The sequence below is a fragment of the Urocitellus parryii genome, chromosome 10 (assembly GCF_045843805.1).
Source record: "Urocitellus parryii isolate mUroPar1 chromosome 10, mUroPar1.hap1, whole genome shotgun sequence".
Classification (NCBI taxonomy): Eukaryota; Metazoa; Chordata; class Mammalia; order Rodentia; family Sciuridae; genus Urocitellus; species Urocitellus parryii.
Window position 1 is genome coordinate 97,872,609 of NC_135540.1, and position 14,856 is coordinate 97,887,464.

Genomic DNA, 14,856 nt, shown 5'->3' on the forward strand with positions numbered 1-14,856 from the left:
TTCACTGGACCAGGCCTATTAATTTCTTTAATGTATGAAGAAGGAATATCACTATGGTATGGCCAAATTTAAGTAACTATATCCACTGAAGCATACTATTGACATCATTGAAAATTCCCCAAAAGGGGAAATGAGACAGACAGAGAAACACAAGAAAATCAATTTACTTGAAGGCAATGACATAAGCAATTTTTAAGGCTAACTTGTGCTCCCAGAACATGCTTAAATTATTATAGCATACATGCTAGTGTTTCATGTGAGATAGCAAAACCAAATATCTCCTCAAATACTTTATTATGAGTAGAAAAGAGAATCAAACTGTAGTATCCCTCTTTTCCTACAATGATGGCAACTTGAAGTCAGTTCAACAATTATGTTCTAGTTTAAACAATTTCATTTTCTCCAATGCTCTCTCTATATCCCAGGGTACCTGAAGACTTGATTTAATCACATGGAGAAAGTGCATTGAAACAACTCATACTTGTTAAGGACAATATTCAGGAAACTTCTGCACTCAACATTGAAATGGGCAATATTGACTATGATACTGTTAATATTTCTTTTTCTGAGGTGTTAGTCACCAGACAACAATTTCATCAAAATCCTAAATTTTTCTATTTGATGAGAAACAAGTTTTAGCACATAAAAATACCATCAATAAAGCATCTTTAGATTCCTGCCATAAAGTAAAATCATTGTCCCTGTTTTTGTATATTGCATTTGTTTGTTTCATATTCTGGTAACTTAAGAATTTCTCGCTAAGTCGTTGGAGTCGCCGCCGCCGCTGTCGCTGCTCCTGCTCCACGAGGAAGATGCTTGCGGCAGTCTCCCGCGTGTTGGCTGGCGCTGCCCAGAAGCCGGCAAGCAGAGTGCTAGTGGCATCCCGTAATTTTGCAAATGATGCTACATTTGAAATTAAGAAATGTCACCTTCACCGGCTGGAAGAGGGCCCTCCTGTCACGACAGTGCTCACCAGGGAGGATGGGCTCAAATACTATAGGATGATGCAGACTGTGCGCCGAATGGAGTTAAAGGCTGATCAGCTTTATAAACAGAAAATCATTCGTGGTTTCTGTCACTTGTGTGATGGTCAGGAAGCCTGCTGTGTGGGCCTGGAGGCTGGCATAAATCCCACGGACCACCTCATCACAGCCTACCGGGCTCATGGTTTCACCTTTACTCGAGGACTTCCTGTCCGAGAAATTCTTGCAGAGCTAACAGGACAAAGAGGAGGCTGTGCTAAAGGGAAAGGAGGATCTATGCACATGTATGCCAAGAACTTCTATGGGGGCAATGGCACTGTAGGAGCTCAGGTGCCCCTGGGAGCTGGGGTTGCTCTGGCCTGCAAGTACAATGGAAAAGATGAGGTCTGTTTGACTTGATATGGCGATGGTGCTGCTAACCAGGGTCAGATATTTGAAGCTTACAATATGGCAGCATTGTGGAAATTACCTTGTATTTTCATCTGTGAGAATAACCGCTATGGAATGGGAACATCTGTTGAGAGAGCAGCAGCCAGCACTGATTACTACAAAAGAGGCGATTTTATTCCTGGGCTTAGGGTGGATGGAATGGATATCCTGTGTGTCCGTGAGGCAACAAGGTTTGCGGCTGCCTATTGTAGATCTGGGAAGGGTCCCATCCTGATGGAGCTGCAGACTTACCGTTATCATGGACACAGTATGAGTGACCCTGGAGTCAGTTACCGCACACGAGAAGAAATTCAGGAAGTAAGAAGTAAGAGTGACCCTATAATGCTTCTTAAGGATAGAATGGTGAACAGCAATCTTGCCAGTGTTGAAGAATTAAAGGAAATTGATGTTGAAGTAAGGAAAGAAATTGAGGACGCTGCCCAGTTTGCCACAGCTGATCCAGAACCACTTGGAAGAACTAGGCTACCACATCTACAGCAGTGATCCACCCTTTGAAGTATGTGGTACCAACCAGTGGATCAAGTTTAAGTCAGTCAGTTAATGGGAGACGTGTGTAATGATGGGCTGTTTGCAGCAACTATAAGGAACAGCTTTGTCAACTTTAATAAATAGCATGTAAATTAAATTGAAGGGAGAGTAAGTGCATGCAGTTTTGTATGTTGTTGTGTTAGAAGATGTTGAGTGCTTGAGTGTTTTGTGATTATTATATTATTGTATTACCTATTTCAGATCTACAAGTCTAATAGAGTTTAATCTTCTCCCAAATAGTTGTTTGGTCACTAGAAGGAAGAACACTTCCTCGTGTACCTGTTCCAACCCTGACACCTGTTTTGGCTATGCCCTGAGAAGACGCAATTCTGGCATTGCACAGCTAAAGCCATCATTTCTTCATATTTTTTTTATTATTATAACCAGGCAACAGGTGAAAGGCCACACAACTAGTTTTCTCCATTTACACATCAGTGGTTACAGTCCTATCACATTTAGGTTCTATACTAGTTAATAATGCTTACCCTACAACACCTGTCTCATTTTAAACTACCATTGTATTTAAAATAACAGAATGCCGAGTCTCTCTTTCTGAGATTCTCCTAATACTATAGGATATCAAAACTAAAGCTCACTATTCACATTACATACAGTTCTATGTAATCTTTAAAACATTCATAAATAATAGGTTTAAAAAAATGACACAAAAAATGACAAACTTCACCAGATTCTTGAATTAATTGAACACATCTTTTTTCTTGTGTAAACTGAGCAGAATTTGTGTATACATGTACAGAAGAAGCTTTAACCACAAGCAGGAGGGTGCCAAAAGCCAAGTGCCAATGTCTCGGCTTGGCACAGAATCACGAGCCACCACACAGCTTTGTAGGTTCAAACAGCAATTCTTTATTCCCGATCTCACACCAGCCTCCACACACGTTCAGGGGCAATTCCAATATGTCCGATCCCAAATCCTACTCCACGAGGCTTTTTTCAAATCCCATTTTAATCTCACGAGAACTCAACGGGAACAAGCAGCAGGAACACCCTAATCCCAGCAGCAATAATCTTCAACCTCAACTTCCCTAAAACTCCTATTGTCACGCCCTAAACCCAAGGACGGAGATACTTCCTGCAGGAATACACCCTAATCCTGGATCCACCCTGGTGATTGAGCAGGGTCACCTTTCTCAAACACACAAGCAAGGTCGCAGCAAATTTCCAAGGCAAGTCCATTTAACATGGGGTACACTGGCAAGGATTAGGATGCGTCATACCTACTTGGTAATGGCCCTCAGCAGGAGGGTATGTGCTCACTGTGTCCTCCCAGCTTAGCTGAGTGTGATTAAGCCTAGTCCTCTGTCGCTGAGGACTCCTGAGCCTGCCTTCTGTACTGGGAGACTGCGTGCCACAGCCGACAGAGGACACCACCACTGTGTAACAAAGGAGTTACCATAAGAAAGGCAAAGTTCCAACTGACAACCCCAAAACTAATCTAGGATAGGCCTACTTATGGCAAAAGATAATTCTAGTTTTTGTTTTAAGATTGGCCATCTACTCTTAAAAATGCAGTCCCATTTTAATTTAGATAATGAACAAAACCAAAAAATATTCTCTTCCTGTGTGAATATAATCCTTGAGTGCCAGCATTGCTAGGACTTGGTATTAGAAGTTGCATAGGAGCGCTGATGGATTGGTGTAGAGGTGGCTATTTTAAATGACATGGGAACAAGACCACGGGAGGGGTTGGGTCTAGTGCACTGGTACCTCATGCCCAGCCCAAACCTGCCAAGATTTTGGAGGGAGAAGAGGTAGTATGTTTTTAAAGACACTGGAAAGGGAATGAATTTCAAGGAGGGGAAGTTACCAGTACTATTGCCTACTTATTAGAAAAGGTTCTAATAAGCCGTTTTGAAGCTCTTACCGTAGTCTAAGGCATGGTAAGTCTTCCTTAGTGATATTGTTAAGAATATCAGAAAGTGTATAATTTTCTTCAACAATCTGAAACAAAGATCAAGTACATAAGAAATAAGCAGCTTTTAGCAATATCATAGGAATAGTTTTTGGTTATAAATTTACCTTTTCAATTGTATTTGCATCTGTTCCTTGCAGTTGTAGCCAGTCTATAAGCTCTTTATCTGTTCCCTGCCTAGGAGGGGGTGTTAGGTTCTTTGTCATACCTGTAACAATTAGAAATTTGTTTCATTATATATTAATTGTGATGTGACCATAAAACTCTTTAAAAAGTAACTATCCATGATATAAAATGTGGTATGAAAAGATGTAAAAAAAAAAAAAAGAATTTCTCAATAACTTTAGGATCTGAACCTGTTATACACATAGATCTGTGCTCACTCTTCATCAGAGCTTGATAAGAGTTTGATATCTACAACATAGAGAAAGATGTTTACCTTAATACAATCTTCATGCTTTATTTCTTTCATTTATTTTCTTAAGACTATTCATGTCCATATTAATTTAAAACAAGTATATTACAATAAAAAGAAGCCTATCCATGATATCTTTTAATTTTATTCTTATTTCTCTTTTTGTTCAGGCTTATTTAAATTATATTATGATTCAAACTGGCAGATTTTAAGATTTATATTGAACTAAAATTAATTGAAATGCAATGCTATTTGTTTTATGAATAAATTTTCATTAAGTCTGTTTTGGAAAGAAGGAGTGAATATAGTACTTATGTTCTATAGTTTATCCATTATATCCATGAGTACTTATCCATTATACACTATTATGTGCCACAAACTATTGAAGCTAGATTTAAAGACAGGTAGTATAGATACATAAACTGGGTCTGATGGAGAAAATGGAGTCTGATTCCAGCCTGGGTAATTTGAACCAACCCATGGGAGATTGGAATGTTCATGTCTCCAAAGCCCTTTGATATTCCTCCTCCCAAAAAGGTTGTTAATTAAGCAACTCCTGAGCAGATAGGGAGCTCCTGATCAACACCTTCTGAGCTGCTGCTCCCTTCCTGCCTAGCACTCCACCTTGGCCCTTTAAATCTTCCCACCACAATGATGGGATAAGATAAGTGTGTGTGTGTGTGTTTATGGTGTTTCTGAGCTTATCATCTTTGCCTACTGGTGCTAAAGAAAAACATGCCTGCTCTTGCTCTCCCCCCCCCCCCTCTCTCTCTCTCTCTCTCTCTCTCTGATTGTATTTGTTTGAAAAGCCTGGAACTCTAGGAGAAAAGAACGGGAAAGTTCCAGCCCACCTGCTCACTCCAGGCCACTCCATAGACATCTCCCAGTCACTATGCAGGATGAGGGGAAATGAACAAGATAAGGGAGAAGAATGCAGGAGAACAAGGGGAACTTTAGACATAAAAGAGACAGGACTTCCTCATTTCACTGATTTGACTTTAGATCCCCTTTATGCACCCAGAGAAGTCTTATTTTACTGTCCTTTAATAAAGCTTCTTACTTTCTATTCTACACTTGCCTTGGTGGGCTTCCCTGATGTTATACTTCAACATTTGAGGAAGCATGACTCCTCAAGGTAGCCAGTAATCAGCAGTGTCCCTATGCCAGTTGACAAGTAACCTTGACTCATTTGATGTTTAAAAACAGAATGTGTACAATTTGCTATTCTTAATACTTAACCATATAGGCTATCTACTTTGACCAATATAACACAACTCCTGGAAAATGAAGAAAATTTTTGAAATCATTATTTTTTTTTTACTACAAAAATTTTGATATTTACTTTGCCTCCTAGTTCAGAAGGCTATATGAATAGAAATACAAAATTGCTATTTTATCTTTTTTAAATGATTAGAGAGATAATATTGCTAAGTATAATTAAATTAAAAGTTAAGAAGTAAATAAGTACAAAGGCAAGAGTATATTTTCAAAGTTGAAAGTAAGAAGATTAGGTGTGGTGATAGCCTTTGGTGATCAACTTACAAAAACAAATAGAACAGCTGGAAAGAACAATCACTCCTTATTTCTATGATTACATTATAACTTCCTTGAAGGTAGAGCCTTTGATTCCCCCGCCCCATTTTTATTATGTTCTAAACCATTGTTTTAATTTTGTCATATGCTTCCTGAAATTTTTGTAATAGAATTGAACTGCAGATGAAAAATTTTGCAAAAATTCACAACAAGCTAATAAAAACAAAATTAAAAAATAAAGACAGAAACTGCTTTAGGGCAAAGTAAACATCCAATTTAGAGGAAGTCAGGATATGTTAAAGGATAAATGAGAAACAGAACAATCAAAGAACATACTGGAAACCAATTAAAACTGCAGACAAAAAAAAAAAAAAACAATGCCAGCTTATTGATAAAAATCTTAAATTACCAATATGAAAAATTAATTTAGAAATAAATAGGTTGAATTTAAACTATGATTCATTAGTTTTGAAACTATTTTATACAATATCAATTTCATTCATTTTTTAAATGAATATTTAATTTTTTATCATTAGATTACTACTGATTGTAAACCTTAAGTTCATTACTGAAAATTTCATATCAAAATACTCAAATCAAACAAAGTTTTTGTATATAAAAAAATTGTTGAGCTTGCTTGATATTTTATACTTTTTAAATGAAAATGTGTTTATGATATACATTTTAATATCATATTTATACAGTTTAAATTTTTATGTTACTATTTCATATACGGCTGATCCCACTAGCTCCAATGGTGGGCATGTAATGCAGATTTAGCCCATAAAGATTTTACAGCTTCCAACCACAATGATTGGATGAGATAAGTGTGTGTGTGTGTGTGTGTGTGTGTGTGTGTGTGTTTCTGAGCTTATCCTATTTGCCTACTGGTGCTAAAGAAAAGCATGCATACTCTCTCTCTCTCTCTCTCTTTGATTTTACTAGTTTGAAAATCCTGGAACTTGAGGGGAAAAGAAAGGGAAAGTCTTTTTGTCTACATAAAGTATACTAAGAATAAAATGTAGCAGAAGTGAACAGAACTAATCCAGGAGTGAAGAGAGAAGGGGAGAGTAAGGATAATATGTTCTGGGTCCCTGAATTGAAGATATGCTCTAAACTTAAAATAATTCCACCCACTAGAATCCACAATTAACTCTTTTTCTTTTAATTTTTCATTTTTTTCATAATTTCTGACAGTTATTCAAAGTATTCCAAACTTGTAAAGTACTCTGTTAGCTGACAGATGCAAATTGCTGAACTATAATTTTAGCATGAATACAATTCTAAATCATTTTTTAGAAAAAAATCTGGTATTTTTATTTTTGTTTTGAATATTTTTATTCATAAGTTGTCCTTCCCTGGACTATGGGAACACAGGTGTGGTATATCATCCTACAGGGTTTTAACAAAATCTTACTAATAAGACCTAAAGAAATCAAAGGATATGTTTTTTGGGGGAAGAATCATTAAATATTGATACGTTCTTAAAGAACATATCAATTATTTTCAATTTCAACATCAGTGTCATAGCTTTGTACATCCAATCAACTGTGGGTTCTTTGAGGGCCATGGCCGAGAATTACTATTGTATCTCAAGTCATTAGTATTTTATTAATGTAATATGTGTGACCGTCCTGAGCATAAATAGCAGAAAGATCACATTCCATTCTATCATGGTGTTCCAAGTGGAGTTTGGCCATATTTTTAATATTAATAATATAGTCAGATCCCTTTTTCAGAAAACACTAGGAAACCCTACCTGAAGAGAACTCTTAAGCCAAAATATCTAAATGAATACAAAAATATTGATTTATTAAAAATGTATTTCAATTTGAAAAGAAAAACCTAATACATTTAGTTTTATAATAAAACAAATAATTGAAAGAAGAAAATTGAAACAACTATAAATCCACTTAGCCTATATGATAATACATTAAGATACATGAGATATAACCCAACTCACAGATAGCCTTTTTTGATGTTGTTGTTAAATCAACTTTGATTCCTTAATATAAAATGACACAGTTGTAGTATGCCAAAATATATGGATCAAATGTGCTGATTTTTTTTTCCTCTGATACTTTCCAATGCATGTTTAATATAAGAGAAACTTTGTCGAATTCTGTTATAATACACAGTCAGATATCATTTTGATAAAATTTTCATTTTTAAAAGAATAATTCAGAAATCAAATTATTTTGATTGACAGGTTTAAAGAAAAGACTTAAAACTACTGCTAAACTTACAGTTAAATTTCACAGGCATAAGTAATTCCTTTAAAGAAATTAGACATTCTCTCTCATGTATTGTCCCTCTATAGATATAAATTATGGTTTTATTAATATACACTCATGACTATCTTGTTTCATTAGAAAGAGTTTCAATGGACAGGCTACCTCTAATAGATACTAAGCAGAAAGAAAGAGTAATTTATATGCAGTGAAATTTTCAATACTTCCCAAAACAGTTATACAAACATCACATGTTTAATTTTTGTAACATCTATATGTTTCAGTTGGAAAAAAAAGGAACACATCAGATGATTTAAAATAGTTAAAGGTGACAATCAACTAATATAAGAAAGGAAGTAAATCATAATTTTTGTTTGAAAGCACTAGTATCATCAATGGGAATGAAATAAGATTCCTCTAGAATATTGATATTCATCAATGCCAACAATACCAGTCTAACTCACTCTGAATTTGTTTTATTCTAAGATGATACTTTTCTTCTTAAAAGCTATACTTTTTGTTTGCTTAATTGTCTTTTGCTAATCACATGCAATACATTTCAAATTATCAGTTGCAGAAAGTCTTTGCTTTGATTCTGAAAATGCTCAAATTTAACTTAGTGACATCTTTATCACTTTATCCAGAAATATCCCCCCAACAGCTAATCACTCTAATTTCTAAAATAGCATTTACTCTTAAATATGATGTGAAACTGTTTTTGTCTGATTTATTTTCAGATACATTATCATCCCCATGTCACTTTAATGCTGGGCAGATTTTCATTAGCCTATGTTTGATTTACATTTTATTGGGATTCCAGAAGAGGAAAAACGCTGCTATATGTGATTAGCACATGTTTCTCCCTGTTTCATACTAGAAAATGTCCTTAACATCAACTCACTACAGTTCAGATGTATTACAGTTTAGTCATTTTGTGCCGATTATTATGTAAAATACCCAGGAATATAATAATGCTTCAAAAATACTTTAAAAACTTAAAAATGAACAGAAGTAATATTTTCCAGTTTATATTCCCAGTGATTCTAATTTATTTAATGAAGAATTAAGATTATACTGTTTTGTTTTGTGTGTATGAATTATATATTGCAGTACTGAGCTGAAATCATCACATATATAATAGAATTTATAATGACCAAGTCTCACAACTTAAAAATGAAAAAAGTGTGTCCAGCAATTCCAATTCTGGGTATTTATTCAAAAGAATTAGAGCAGAATCTCAAAGACATAATCATGTACTCATGTTTATTGTAGTACTATTTAAAATAGCCAATGGATGGAAGGCCCCTATTATGGTTTAGATGTAAGATGTCCCCCTAAAACTCATGTGTGAGACAAGGCAAGAAAGTTTAGAGGTGAAATGACTTGAGTTATGAGAGCCTTAAACTAATTGGTGCATTAATCATCTGGTAGGGATTAAGTGAGTGGTAACTATAGGCAGATAGGGTGTGGCTGGAACAGGTAGGTTACTGGAGGCATGCCTTTGGGTATATATTTTGTCCCTGATGAATGGAGCTCTTTCTCTATTTTTGTGTTGCCCTGTCCTGTAGGGGCTCTCCTCTGCCACACTCTTCCACCATAATATCCTGCCTCACCTTGGGCCCAAAGAATGGAGCTGGCTGTCTGTGGACTAAGATCTCTTAAACTGAACCCCCAAGTAAACTTTTCCTCCTATAAGTGTTCTTGTCTGGTGCTTTGGTAGCAAAAGAGAAAAAGCTGGCTAAAAGAACCCAATATCCATCACTGGATAAATGGACAAGGGAAATGTAATACATACACAAGATACAATGTTATTTAGGTTTAAAATGGAAATAAATTGCCACAGTATACAATATAGATGAATCTATGACACTTTAAGTGAAATAAGACAAACACAAAATAACAAATACTGTGTAATCCTACTTATATGGGGTATCCAGAATAATCAAATTTATAGATACAAAAAATTAAATTGTAATTGGTAAAAGAATGAGTTGTTGTTTAATGGGTATAGAATTCCAGTTTTTCCAGAGGAAAATGTTCTGGAGATTGGTCACACAATAATAATAAAGAATTACTACTGAACTATGCATTTGGAAATAGTTAAGATAGTAAATATTATGTTATATAGCTACCACACCATTTTAAAAGTTAAAAAATAGTGAGAATCTTTGTTAGTTTATATGTTAAAAGTCCTAATGATGTAACTTGAGTTCACAACAATTCTAATGTGTTTCACTTCTTTTCTTTTATCTATTTTTCAGAATTCTGCATTGTCAACTTCTCAGAAATAATTATTATTAAAATTTAAACTAGCTTTAATTCCCCTTCAGTCCTATTTATTTTCTTCAGTATATGTTAAGCTTCCTGAAACATTCCCTGCAGTAATGTTCTAAGATTTTTATAGTGAGTAATTTAAAATTTCCCATAATATTAAAAATAGAATATTGGAAACATGTTATTGTGATAAAGAATAATAATAAAATACAGCAAAAGTGGTTTGAATGACATGTACACTTGAACTTTAAAAATTGTTGCTTTAAACTTGATTTCACGCATGTTTCACAACAAATTAAATCAAGGATGTACTTTTATGGGATCTGCGAATTGTTTAATAACTAACTTTAGGAAATTAATGTAATGAGTTCAGAGTATAATCTTTAAAAAGCTAGAGGCTAAGTTTCTGAAAACAGACATCTGTATAGCTGTCCCAATTATGAATGTGTCTAAAAATATGCCGAATGAGAAGTAACATGAGTAACTGTTTAGTACTTAAACTTGTTTCAAACTTTTCCATATTAATAGCTATGATTAAATAGGTCATGTAGCATTCATTTACTTGTCAATTAAATACATTTTACTTAGTAATGATTTTAACTTTCATCAGAATTGAATAGTATCATGTGATGCTTTCCATTGCACAGGAGAACCAAAAACATATGAATAATATAACATATACAAAATAAATAAGAAAATTATGAATGATATTTAAAACACTCAAAAACTACTTTGAATTCTTTTGTAAGATGAGTTTAGAAAATTTTCTTTTGAAATTCCCATCTTCTTTTAGAAAGACAAGTACAAATAATTGAGAAAATAAGTGCCTTTAATATTCTAATAATGGTAATCATGTTTTCCACAATAACTGTACATACTAAAATATACCCTTTATGTAAGAGCAAATTATGGAATGATGATAAAGAGAGGCTACAACTAATCACAAGCTTTATTCAATTATGCCATAACTGGAATAGTACATTTGGATTTTAAAGGAGTTTGAGCAAATCTTCAGAGGAAAAAAAGAAATGCCTATATATACTTCATATCTATAGCAAAAATAAAATCAATACATAAGCTTTCTAACATAATTAAAGAGAATACATAGTTTAGTAAGCCAAAATGTTACAATTGACTAGTCAAAAATTCATAAAAATACAAATACTTTGGTTATTTTTTCTTCATTAGGTACAAAGGGAAGGTGATAAGCATTTCTGCATCCTAAAAATTTTACACTCAGATTGATATCTGATTTAAAAACTTAACCCTATATCATCAATCAATATTCCAAATTATTTTGAATCTATGAAGCATAGATTATATTTAATTACTTTATAATATTTCATTACTTTAATTATATTTAAATACTTTAAGAAGATAAAGCAAACAAAAATAATCAAATAAAAATAGTTTTCTTGAAAGAAAATCTATTAAAACATTGAAATCAAAATATATTGAATCTAAGTGATGGTCACTGAATTCTGACTCCTGAGACTGTTTCAAAAGTATCTATCTTGAGCTCAATAAATAAGTGAAAACACAGCAAATTTCTGAACACTCTGAAATCACCAATCTTGAAGCTGCAGTTGCAAGATTGATTCTTTCTTTAATTGTATAAATTTACAAGAAGGACTGAAGTATGAAAAATTGATTAAGTAGAGAAAGTTAAAAAAAGAAAAATAAATTAGCTCTCTGTAGGTGAGAGCTTTGGAAACCAAAATGGCAACCTATTAGCCTAAGAAAACAACAACAATAACAACAAAAATGGCTCTAGGGAAAAGTAGAGATGGAAAATTAATAGTTAATTTTGCAAGCTTTATGTAGCTATAAAGTGAGGAATAGCCTATTCATTTTTTAAAGTAGGAAATGTTGTGTACATATGATACATGAATCGTACTTTGAGAAATATAAAATTATACATAATTTTAACATTATTTCTTGTAAACTTAAAAAACAATAATTTAGCAATATCCTGAGTCTTTATTGTTGTTGTTTGTCTCTTTCAATATGGAAACACCATCTTATCATGAAAGACAAATACCATTTATATTGCTAATAAATTGAATAGCATCTCTAATATTTACTTTTAGTTAAATTTGTAAATTTCAGTTCTTTGGCACATCTTCATCTGATGAGGGATGGGAACTAGCTTTTCTTCCTTGTTACACTGTGTTGCCCTCTCCTGTTTGTCCTTGTGGATGCCTGAACTCAGTACATGACAATAAATATCAACCATCCTCCTCCTTCAGGCCTAGCCCACATGGAATTCCTTCCTATTGTTCCTCTTCTCTCTCATCTATCTCCCTGGTAATTCACACTTCCCTGTGCTGTGTTCCTTTGCCTGCATGTTTTTCTACTGTAATTTGGAAAGATAGAACAGAGAAAGGAAAAATAAACCTTGGAAAGTTCTCTGGGGAAAATATATCTTCAATGTAATTGTTACTTCAGTGACAGCCTTAGGTGGGCATTATTCTAGCTATTTATGGGAAGAAGCTCATTTAATCTTCACAACTCTGATAGGTATATTCTTTTCCACCCCATTTTACATATAAAAATATTGAAATTCTGAGAAACAAATTAAATAAAGTCATGCAGTACACAGCAGACCCAGTATTTGAACCTGAGATGTCTGTTTTGCTACACAAATTTTGCTACACAAATTTACTATCTTAAGCCACCTCTAATAATTACTTTTTATACTTTCATAGCAATAAACATCTGGATATATCCTGTGGTTTTATGGTGAAATATGGCTTGGCTACTGACTTCAGATAGCTTGATATTTGCAGGATCACCAAGGGGAAAACCTTAAAAAAAAAGAGGGAGTAAAGTCTGTCATGTCGATATCTGTTGTTGAGAATAGATATTGAATAATTGTCAAGCAATTGGTTACTTGAAGGAAGATTCAGTAATTGCTATCCCCAATGAAATGTCAAGGTGGGATTACTTTCAGACATCATTTAATTCATCTCTTGAGAAGTAAATGAAGTTAATTTTTATTTGTAGCCATTGTGAGATATTCTATTACCTTTTGTTTAAATATAAAATGATGATGTTATAGTTTAACATATTGTTGATTGATAAGTATATCTGAAATATGTTTGCTATTGTCAAACTATTTTACCTTAACCACTCCAAGATTTAGTCTAACCACCAATTCTTTTTGTTTCTTCCCAGGCATCACTAAAAGTCCTTTGAAGCTTTTCCAAATATTTCTCTTAATATTCATTCATATTTAGTTATTTTTACACATATGGATTTGTAGTCTATATATGATTTTTCAATATAAAAGGTAAAAAAATAATAATATTCACTGCATAACATTTTGTTCATATTTACAGTTGTCCTTCAGTATTCACAGGTTATTGGTTCCAGGACCCTCCATCCATACTGAAATTTGAAGATGCTCAAGTCCCTTGTAGAAAATGCATGTGCATTTAAATGTAGCCCATGCACATACTCCTGTATGCTATAAAACATAGATGACTTATAATATCTAATGAAATTTAATTTAATGGAATTTAAATGCTATGTAAATAGTTTCTATATTATACTGTAAGGAATATCAATAAGAAAAAATGTCTGAACATATTCAGTACAGACCAATTTCTTTTTAACTTCTTATCTGTGTTGGTTGAATCCATGGATGTTGAATACTGAGGTATGGAAGGCTAACTATATTCTTAGAACATTTCATTCCCAGAGATGAGATGTTGAAATCACAAACACAATCTTAAACATTAGTAGTTGCTTGTAGTATTCATTCTTATTAGACGCTGAATACGTTATTAAAATGATAATATATTATGGGTTTTTTAATAAAGTACAGTTCTGTTGTACATATAAGTTAATGCTATGCATTATTTATGTTTTGTTGTTAGTATTTGGTATTTGAGTTTATTTTTAAAATGCAAGACAATGTCACAAATGTATTCTGTAGGGATTCTAAATATTATGATACCCTTGTTTTTCTATTTGTTATTTTTCCTAATTATACCTTCATAAATATCAAGTCCTTTGTCAAATGTGGGAATATAAAATTGAGAATGGAGAAATCTGAAATCTTCAATTACATAATACATTGGAAGAGATGGGCAAGAAGGCAAAATCTAAGTACTGTAGGGTTTTATATTACACTTATGTTTTCGAAATGCAACAGACAAGATTTTCATCTAATCATGCATTGAATTTGTACTGTTTGCTTAGATATTTTTAAGTGTTCACACTGCTCTTAGAAAAATGTTCAAAATCCTAAAGGAAAAAGAAAAGTAAGAACGGCTAGCTTTTGAAAGTCCAGAAATGGTAAAGCCCAAAAGGATATGGCTAGACTTCCACAGACTAGTACAGTACTTTTTACCTTCCTCCCTTTGACCTGAAGGATTTCTCTCATAGTTAGAACATATTATAATTGCAAGCTTAGAAGGCTGGGATTTCTAGAGAATTATTTCTCATAGCCAATAACTGACAGGAGTTGGTGTATACATATCAATAAGCCTTTGTTGCTCAGGT

General features: G+C 33.5%; 1 pseudogene; it reads left to right on the forward strand.

Moving 5' to 3' along the window:
• The first annotated feature begins 764 nt into the window (after positions 1 to 764).
• On the forward strand, positions 765 to 2,098 carry LOC144257240 (pyruvate dehydrogenase E1 component subunit alpha, somatic form, mitochondrial pseudogene; annotated as a pseudogene).
• Positions 2,099 to 14,856: the final 12,758 nt, after the last annotated feature.